Genomic DNA, 10,420 nt, shown 5'->3' with positions numbered 1-10,420 from the left:
GGAAGGCAAATCAGGGAGAGCATGACCTGCAATTAGGCAGAATTAGGCATACCGTCACACTGCATTTCAGTTACTGCAAACTTATCTGTTCTATGTCTTTCCATAGAAATCACAAACTCTGCTTAGATAAGTATTGAGAAAAAGCCAAAGTGCTGAACTGTTGAGTAACGTTAAAGCCATCCTGCTTTTCATTGATTCATAGACCTACTTTCTTCCTAATTTGTTTTCTGCCCCTAAGTTATTGATTATAAAAGCCCTTCCTATCCTCTTAAACCCGTCAGCACCATTAGCTCTTTGCTTATAGGCTTATTATGTTTGAAGAGATGCAATAGTATTTCTGTATTACATTATCCAGAATGTGGAACACTAATTCTATTTTTAATGATTTTTTTTAGTTTAGGTGTTTGGGTTTTTTTAAACTACTTTAGTCACTTTAAACACTTTAGTACCCTGGATTTTCCTTACTGTAGAAGATATGTCTATTGGCCGACCTCCAGTCCTCCCAATAAAGGAACCGGTTTTATTGACATTTAAAAAAGCCTACATAATTCTACTTTTGCTGCTGTGTTCTGCTCTAGAGTTTCCACAGCAAGCAGATTAATTTCCCCTCACCAAGTGAATGAAAAGCACCAGTGCATCTGGTCAGTACCTAAACCCAAGGATGGTGTGCGAAGATCACCCTTATGGCCAGTGAGCCATAGCGATAGGAAGAAATGTTTTCTTATGTTGCAGATTCAAGTTTGAAGATCCCAGAGAGCTGGTAAGCAATGCATTGAATACAGATTTTGAGGAACTATATTAGAGCTCTTCATTACATCCTCTTACATTTTCTGAAACTGTTGATGCTCAAGACAAAGTGTCCTGAGACATTCGGGCAAGACATTGCTGTTGAGAAATCATCCATTTCCCAAATCACATTCTGACAATTCTGCACGAACATATGAAGAGCAACATGTGTTAGCAAAAGATCTTTGTGCTATTTTCACCAAAGGCTCCTACTACCATCATGGTATCAAGAGCAAAGTCACAAAACAGCAAAGTTGTGTCTGGAGTTCCCAACAGTGGGATGAAAGAAAACCTTTTCTTACACTTTCAATACACTTATTGTTAACTCTCATTCCCAATAGTGCATTTCAATGCCTTCAGACACCAGTAACCCAGGAGCACATAGATGAGAGCCTGCAGGCAAGTGCAGTTTAATCAGGAGCCAGGCCTGCACCCTCCCACACACACTGCACCCCGATGCCATGGCATGTACACAAGTACACACACACACCAGCATAGGAGCGTGCCATGCTCACAGAACCCTACATGGTCTATCCCTGTAGACTGGGGCATCCGGGTTACACACACTTTCCACTCCCTCAGCTCAGAAATTAGTTTGGAGATAGAAGGAGTTGATAATATGACACACAAGAGACACTCCACGGGCATGAACACTGTTATTTATTAGGTACCATTTAGAGGGAAAAAGAGGAGAGATGAACAATGAGATCCCTCTGGTATCTTCAACACCTAGAAATTATCAGAAAGTCCAGACTGACCCAGACCCCTTTCCCAGCAGAAGTCCATGTGCAAAAGTAGTAACAAATACTCCCAAAAGGAGACCTAGTTCTTTTGTACAATATTGCACCATTTCCTACAGACTTACAGCAGATCCTTCTGTGTGCTGCTAAGGAGTAGAAGGCAACACGATGAAACTCCCAGGCACTGTGGCATTTCAGCTGCCCAGAGCTACTTACTTCAGTTTACTTTGATGTTGTAGCTGTTTTTACAACACCAATTGCCTCCGCCCAGTAGAGTAACTGCACCCATTTATGTTGTTTCCAAAAGGAACATCATGCTAAGACAGCCAGAATAGGAACCACAGAGCAAATAATTATTGCAACTTCTGCCCAGCATAGCCCCCATTTCCTGAAAGGCCGAGTTTGTTTTAGTGCGTCTCCCTCCATCAGCCCTTTTTTCTAAACATGAAATTCCCCAAGGAGCCTTGACTAAATACAGAAACAGATGGTGACACCAAAGAGACTGCCCTCACATCACCCCCCTCTCCCCCAATACCACACATTTCATTGATCAGCTGAAAGGATTAAATTGAGCAGAAAACTTCCAAGAACTGCCAGGCAGCAAGGCTGAACTTCCATCAGAGAAGCAAGGGCAGCAAGGCTGAACTTCCATGGGAGAAGCAAGGGCAGCAAAGCAGAGCATGGCCCAGCACTGCAGAGCAGCGACCTGCCGGCTCTGCTGGGTCCCAGCTCCTACAGGCACCACAGACAATGGGAGTCTATTAGGGGGGTTATTTTGTTTTTAAGTGTTACCTCTTTCAGCAGGTACTGAAAGAAAGAATAAAGTAGTAGTGTACCAGAGTTCCTGTACCAAGGGTAGATCACTCAGATGTTAAACGAACTCTCAGAGACCAGCATCCTCATTCCTATGGCCTCAGTGACAATCTGTCCATGAACTGGCCTTGCCACAAAGTGCGTAGCAAAGCACAATCCTGAAAACTGATCCCATAACATGGGGTTATAATTTAGAAAATAAAGTTGCTTGCATACCGAGAGTACTGTTTCATCAGTACTGCCTCACTCTCACACCATGCTGTCTTCCACTGTGGACAGTAAACTCTAAGATGTCGTTTTTCTCTGTTCACGTAATACCTGGCACTTTGGGATCGTAGACTTGGAAATAAATAACATTTCCTGGTATCCATGATATCAAGAAATCAACTGAAGCCACAGATTTCTTTGGCCTTCTGTGCCTTTTTTAGAGTGACTGATACCAGGAGTTCTCTTGCCTTCACACGCCTGTATCTGCATCTCAGCAGATGCAGCATACTGTGCCAGGAGGGAAAGGGTAAGGGAGATTTGTACACCATAGCCCAGGGAGAGGGCGTAGAGGCAGTCAAGCAGGGCACAACCCTGACTGCAGAAGCAAAGCACCCATGCATTAAAGCAGAGTGTGTAGCTATCAGCAGGTGCACCATCCTCATCAGCTATCCAGCTACTGAAGGCAAAGTAAGCTCCAGAGGACAAATCACAGAGCTCTGTACTTGCAAGTGCCTTTGCCTCTCCACAGCCTCCCAGCCCAGCAGGAGACACATTCAGGGATTGACATGAGCAAGCTCTGCAACTGTACCACACTTCAGAAACAAGTCATCACATCCTGCTCTCCTCTTATTTGTGTAGTCTGGACTACCCTTGAATCTTCATGTTTCCCCAGGCTGGGAAATGGCTTTCGGGAAATGGCTTCTTCCCAGGTGCAAGTGAGAATGAGCTGCCCCAGCTGTGTGGGATTTGAGACAGTTAGCAGTGCTGCCTCTCTCTGACAGCACTCACATGCCCTATTCTTCCTTGTGCACAAACCTGCACAACTCCTAAGAGTAACATGCTTGGCAGGGGCTACAACCATGATGGGTGCATCGATTTTCCAGGAGTTATTCAGAGAGGAAAAGTGCTTTTGGTTGGAAGACATCTTCCATTGTGTGAAACGTGCACACAGTTGTCCACTCTGTTCCCATTATGGGAGGTTTTTGTGATGTTTTCTTTGTGAGTGAACATAATTCTCAGGCTCCCGATCAACCTGCAAACACAACACTACAAGAGGCTCTTGCAGTGCCTTGGTTTGGGTAACTCCCCGATCACTGCTGCAGCCAGTCTGCAAGGGACAGGGATGTCTCAAAAATGGACCCCTCTGCACCGTAAGTCCAAATCAAAAAACTCTGTGGGTGCTATAAGTTTTTCAGCTACAAGTACTGCATATACACATACCGTTGTCCTCCTGGCACACTGAGGCTGTTCAATGGGTATTAGGCATCTAAGCCTTGTGTTTTTCCTGGCGATGGATCCGTATGCTCCTAGGCTTGGAAGCAGCATTGCACTAAGCCAGCTCTCTTCCCAGCCTCAACAGGCTTTGTGGTTGTAAACCACGCAGCAGAGACTGGGCTAGAAAGGCCCTTGCAATCCAGACAAAGCCAGGATCAGGTTTCAATAAATGCACTTTTCAACAGATTGATCTAGATGATCATGAATAAGTGATAGGACAGACATAAAGAGACTTAGCTAATGGATACAAAATTGGTGGGGAGGGGGAGTCCCTGACACCCTAGACCCTTATGGGAAGGAATGCAACCTTGCTGTTTTTCTGATGAAATCATACAGCCAGTCCCTGGGTTATATCTGATCAGCAAAACCTGGACCAGCTGCTGGAAGGGACGGGGCAACCTGGGAGGCCACAGATAAGAGAGAGACAGAAGCAAGAACAGCTGAGCTGGCAGGAGCCAGCACAGAGCAGCTGGGAAGAGGGACAATACCTGCAACAGCAGCAGGGATAACAGAAACAAAACTCTACTTCTTGTAAGGCACAAGGATGACATGCTGCAGAGCGAAAAGGGATTGGGTTTCACCCAGGAAGGTCCTGTGCTCCCCACACAGTAGCCCACTGAGCCTAGGCAGCCTCTGCAAGCCAGCACAGCTCATGGAGCTGAGCACAAAGCTGCAGCCGTGGGTCCTGCTGCTCCAGAGCTGCAGCCCAGGCTGAGCCCATGACTCAGACTAGTTCTGCCAAATAGCAGCCCCATTCCTTACTAATTAAAGAGCAAAGCCCTCAGTCTGCCAGCAGCTCTGCAGAATAGCAGTATCAGGAAGAGGTTTGTGCATTTTAAATCATCTAATCTAAGAGCAGTTTGTCACTTCTGGTCACTGATGTATGTGCGCTGCTTCCCACCCCTCTTTCGCCTCCCCCTCCCATCTGTTCCTCTCTCCTCCCCCAGTTTGGCTGCTGCACAGCTTCTCCTCTCCCCACTCTCCTGTACTTCTCCCAACTTCAGATATCCCCCAGGAAATGCCTGGTCCTTGCAGGTAATTCTTGCTCCTCTCAAAGGAGCAACTACTCACTACAGCAACCTCACCAGCTCCTCGCCATGAGACTGCAGGGAGTGAACCCCCAACTGTTCTCCCATGCTTCAATGCTGCCCTTTGCCATAAGCACAAGGTGCACAGAGAGGAGGAGGTGGCAGGCGTGCATCCTTCCAGACTCCACTGCAAGCTCCCTCTAGGCTCAGTTTGAGATGAGCTGTGCCCTGCAATTCCACCATGGGCAATGGAGTCACTGCCCTCCTCAGATGAAGCAACAGTTCTACAGAGTTTGCAACTACCAGGGAACTTCTCACCAACCTCGAAAAGGCATACTAAAGTTCAGTCCACAAAAGTCAGTGGAGCTGCCCAGCACCACTTCCATGCCTTCTCTACTAGCTCTTCCCCACCTAAAACTTGAATTAAAACAGGTCATTCCATAGGATACATTACTCAGAGCCTGAATAGCTACGGATGTGTATTCCCTGTCTCTGAACATCCCCAACACATCTCAGCAACATCAGCTTTCCCACATCTTCTCTGTAGAAGCCCTGAGGAGAAGGAGACAACATTGCACATGCAAAAGCCCAGCCTGGCCTGGCCCCAGCAAAGCTTTCATTGATGAGCTAGCTGCTGCAAACTGAGCAAGTGAAGAGCTGTCCCTGCCCTTCCCTCAACATGCACATTACTTTAGGTCTCCTCTCCTTCTTACTGACAAATATATAGCGAGGCAGCTTCCTTGCAGCTCCCTCCCTCTCTCAAATTCAGCCAATGGCTTCAAGGCTGAAGCTAGGCTGATGGACAACTGAGTGGCATTCAAGGTCCACAGAGGAGAGCTCAGGGCCTCGGGAAGCCACGATAGCAGTCTATCACAGAGAAGCCAGCTCCAGCATCCTGCCTCCGAGCAGCCACTATGCAATGCGTTTTGTAAAAATCTCAGATGAGAGCCCAGAAACAGTATTTCTTCTGCAATGTTTATTATGCATAATTTGGGATTATTTCCAGTACCTTTTTGCATCTTGCCACATCCTTGACTTCAATAATTCCCTGCCATGTGGAGTTCTACCATCTACTCACACATTATATGGAAAAGTACACTTTTTTTTTAAATCAGTCTCATCCCTACGAAGCAGAAAATCCCTTTTTCTTGCGGTCAGAGGTGGAGGAACAGAGGAATTCAATCCACCTTCTCTGTCTCATTCATTATTTTCTGCTCTTTTGCCATGTCTCCCCCTATTTGTCATTTCACTAATAAAGTATTCTCAGGTTTTTCAAACTCTTCACGTGACACATTTTCCTAGTGTTTGATCGCCCTCGGTGTCTCTCCCTCAAAGACCACATAGAAAGCAAGTGGAGTGCCTCTGAGCTGGGATGCACTGTCAGCCAATCTGAAATAAGAGTGAAAGTGGGGAAAAATGGGGGAAACAGCCCACGTAAGTAAGAAGTTGGGAGACAGTAAAGACAGTAGAGTCCATGTTTCACTATTTTCTCTTCTGACATCATTGGGGAACAAAGCCATGTGCTAGTAGCAGCATCCAACTACTAGATGGGGATGATAGCATTGTGAATAATGATGGAGACATGCATACGTTTTTAATAAACGTCCCTGGAAAGTACCCCTCTTACATTACACTGAGATGCTGAAGTGCTTTCCCATATATTAGTAAATGGAAAGGACATAAAACATTTTAAAAACCAACAGGTCCAAGAGTTCCCAGAGATCTGTCCAATAAAGTTTCTCACCAGCTGATACTCATTTTTGATAAGCCTGGTAATGCTGAGGAAATTCCAAGAGACTGGAAGGGTCAGAGCCTAAATGAGTGCAATAGCGGAATTATCCCAAATAACCATGGGTTGCCTAGTCTGACAACCCCGGGGAAAATACAGAGGTTTTGCCCTCAGCTTTTCCAACTTAAAGATACTCTAGGTTTAATTATTGTCCAGTGCCAGCCAACATGTGGAAAGAAGTCTAGTCAAAAAGACTTCTTTGTTCTTTGATTAGCAACCAAACATAGGAGATAAACAGGACGGTAATAGACTCTCTTGGCATTGCTCATGCAGAACGCAGTATTCTGATAAAAGTCAGCCCTTGAGGAGCAAACAGCACCAAAGGTATCTCAAAACAGTTGTTATGAATGGGGAAAATCATGACTAATTGAGGGAGTTCCTAACAAACCTCTGCAGAGGCAGGGTCAGTACTATTTCGTATTCTCATCAAGGACCTAAGATCAAAAGTAGCGATGACAGTACTAGCAGATGCCAACATCTGGTAGGTCACTAAGAACCCACAAGGATGAGACCATCAGAGCAGTGTGGATTCCACAGTCCGCTTGTTTGAACAAAATAGGATTAAAATACAGCCAAACTGAAAGGTCAGCTTCAGAGGAGGAGGAGTGCAAGGAGCACTTCAAACAGAGGAATGTCTTCTGGAAATTCACAGACCCAAAGAGGGGTCTGTTCAGCAAATTGCTGAACAGAAACTCCCAGGACATTTGGTTGCAACAAGAGCTGATGCGTGTCTGGGATGTATAAACAGGAGCAAGGAAGTTTACTGCTTACTTATGCTTTGAGGTGTGAGAAAGAAGCCTTCCAGAGAAAATCTAAAAAACTCAGTCATTTTTGTTATTCAGAAAGATCCCTTGTAATGCAAAAGTACTTGTGAAAATGTTAATGTCATCATGTAGATTTGCCAGAGCTAGGGCTGCCCTATCTAGCCCAGACACTGATAGCAGGGGGATCACAGCAGCATGTGGCCCAGCATGGGCTGCAAACCTCACCTCGGTCCCTGCATACTCAACTAACCAAACCCTGCTGAGAGGACGCTGCTGCCAGCAGTACTAAGACTACTGCTCTGCTACCTGCTGCCTCACCTTTGTCGGCAACCTGGTGCCAGAGAATAATTTCTTGCAGACAGAGAAGTTATTTGGGACAAAAAAACTCTCATGAGGCAGAAGAAAAGTAGGCCCCAAAAATGGATGGAGCTGCCAGACACTTTAGAAATGAAGCAGGGTTTATTTTAAAACAAGGTTGTGTAACCACTTGAAGAAACTGCAAAAAGCAGGGGATCCTCCAGAAATAAGAAGCCTTTCCAGAAAGTGTGATTCAGCCAAATCTTCATCATTGGCTCAAGACAGAGGTAGCAGGAATAAAGAGAAGTAATACATAGCCCTGGTCCTAACCTGAATCTCCACCTTCTCATCAAATACGCTGATCACTGTATCTACGAGAGGGCCCACCACTGGTTCAGTTATGATAATTATTGCGTTTATAATGACAGGACCCAAAAGTCCCCAGACGCTGTGCCAACCTGTGCATGGCAGACAGGCCCTCCGTAGGTGTTCTTCCTGGGACTCGCTCTACAGCACTGCTGAACTGTGTGCAATCTCCGATGGAAACGAGGAGACAGAACTGCAGAGCTTAGGGTAACTGGAGGATAACTGGGAAACCCAGACTTGCAGAAGTTTCAGTCTTACTGATCCCATTTAAATAGCTCGCACATTCTCCTTAAAACAAAATGGGAAATAAGAAATTGTGAAACATTTGTGATTATTATGTTAAAAAAAAGTGAGGCAAGAAGTGAAACCAGAGTGGTACAAGGTGGTTTTGGAGGCAGCGACAGGGCAGCTGCAAGCTGGCCCAGGGAGACCCGGCTTCCCTTCACGTGGGGGCTCCCATCCCGCGCCTGCGCCAGCCCACCCTTGCACTGCTGATAGGATCTGACAAGGTTGCAGCTCACGCAGCCTGGCTCCAGACAAATGCCCTAAGGAGGGAGCTAACAGGACTCCCTCTCTTCTGCCAGACACTTCTTCCTGTCACCTTTGGCACAAGAGCTTTCTTCCCCGCAATCGCTGCTCCAGATCAGGGCAGCCGGGCCCTTTCGCCCTACATCTGCCTCTATCGCTCTGAACAGTTTTGGGGAGATGCAGCTGGGATGGAGGATTCTGCATGTAGGAGCATCCATGCTACACCAGCCCCATGGATACCTTCAAGGACAGTAGTACTTCTCTTTAGCTGAACTATGCAGACCACTTAAACAGAGAGGGGTTGCTCTGTTTGGTGTTAACTCAGAGAACGTTACATACGGAGCATGGATTTAATAGTCAACATTTCTCTGTCTCTTCCCAATCTCTCCAGATCTTCTTTTCTAAGAGGTCACAATATTCTTGGTAAACTAAGAGGAGGTCGTCAGGGAAAGTCGGTGAAGCACGTGGTCCTCAGGGGAGGAGAGAGGCTTGGTGGGAATACTCTTTCAAGGAGCAGCCCCACTGCTGAAGATGACGATGCTCTATCTACCGTTTATTTCCAAGACAGCATTTTCCTAAGCCAAGTGTGGTTAACACACAGGCACTCAGCTCACTGTTATCTGGAAAGACAGCACATCACTCATGGTCAGCGTCATCCAAGTCAGCCGAACCATTTCCCCCATCTCAGACAGGAGTCTCTGGAAGGATTCTCCAAGACATCCAGCCACGCTCCTCTCTCACAGGAACTCCCCCTTCTCCCAACTGCAGGGAGCATGGGGAGGGCAAACCAAGCTGTTGAGAAATCCAATCCAGGATGCCATGTATGAGCCCTCCCCACCCAGCACAAGCTGGGCTCCCTGGGGACACCAATCTCTGAATGATGCAGCTAGGCAGCTCAAAGCTGGTGAGAATCGCATGTGCAACCAAAAATCAGACCAGTCCTGTACCTGCTGCAGGAAGCAGGCTCCACACTGCAAAGATGCCTTCACAGAGAAGTCCCTTCAGCTCTTCTCCTTACCCATGTACTCTGTCTGTGAATGCTTACACACATGAGTTTACACCAGGAGCCATCAGACACCTGGAGGACAGCGTGTACAGCTGGGTATCACGTGGCCAGCTCTGCAAACTAGCTGATGGCTTTGTGGAGTAGTCAGGCACTTCCCAGTTCCATCAAGCAGTCAGCACACCCGCGCAGCAGCCAGGGCAAAGCTGCCAGAGCGAAAGAGACCTAGCAGAGCTGCTTGCTCCCCACCTCAGTTTCGGGCCAAGAAAGCAGCTCAGATGCATGCATGGTGGCAACTCAGGTAGCCCTTGTACTCCTCCATGGACTTGACCCTGAGACTCCCTACCGGTCTGCATGTGTCCCTCGGGGAAGTGGCTCCTCTTCCCACCTCCATGGCAGATGTCCCAGGCCACAAAGAAGAGACGGGCTGTAGCCAGGGGAGGAAGGGGGACAATAAGTGGAGACCAGGCCAAGCTGTAGGGAGGACAGCTCAGACCACCACAGCCATGCAGGACATGAGCACAGGATCCCCACTGCCTTTCCCTTCCTGTGTCAAAAAGCTTAAGGACTTTGGGGGATTTATTTTACAACACAGATGAAAAGCATTGCATTTCACCAAGAAAGCAATGAGAAAAACTGTTTAACGCTTAAAATGCCAGCATTTCTAGGCTGGCGGCACATGAGCAGAAGGAGAATGGCATCTGTGACTCCACTGGATGCTGCTGCTCAGTGCAGGCTGACCGTGGGGCCGTGCCAGCTGGTCACTCCAACCGGAGAGCAGAGAGGGACGGGATGGGAGAAGTGTCTCCTTTAACCCTGGCCAC

General features: G+C 47.1%; 1 protein-coding gene across 1 annotated transcript in view; it reads right to left on the bottom strand.

The window, feature by feature from the left end:
* Positions 1-10,420, bottom strand: part of LOC103918180 (unconventional myosin-X-like) — a 97,831-nt gene that overhangs the window by 81,977 nt on the left and 5,434 nt on the right. The gene's annotated exons all lie outside the window — the stretch shown is intronic.

This window comes from Pygoscelis adeliae, unplaced genomic scaffold (genome assembly GCF_000699105.1).
Source record: "Pygoscelis adeliae isolate BGI_AS28 unplaced genomic scaffold, ASM69910v1 Scaffold106, whole genome shotgun sequence".
NCBI lineage: Eukaryota > Metazoa > Chordata > Aves > Sphenisciformes > Spheniscidae > Pygoscelis > Pygoscelis adeliae.
Note: the sequence above shows the minus strand (reverse complement) of the source record. Positions and strands in the feature narration are given on the sequence as shown.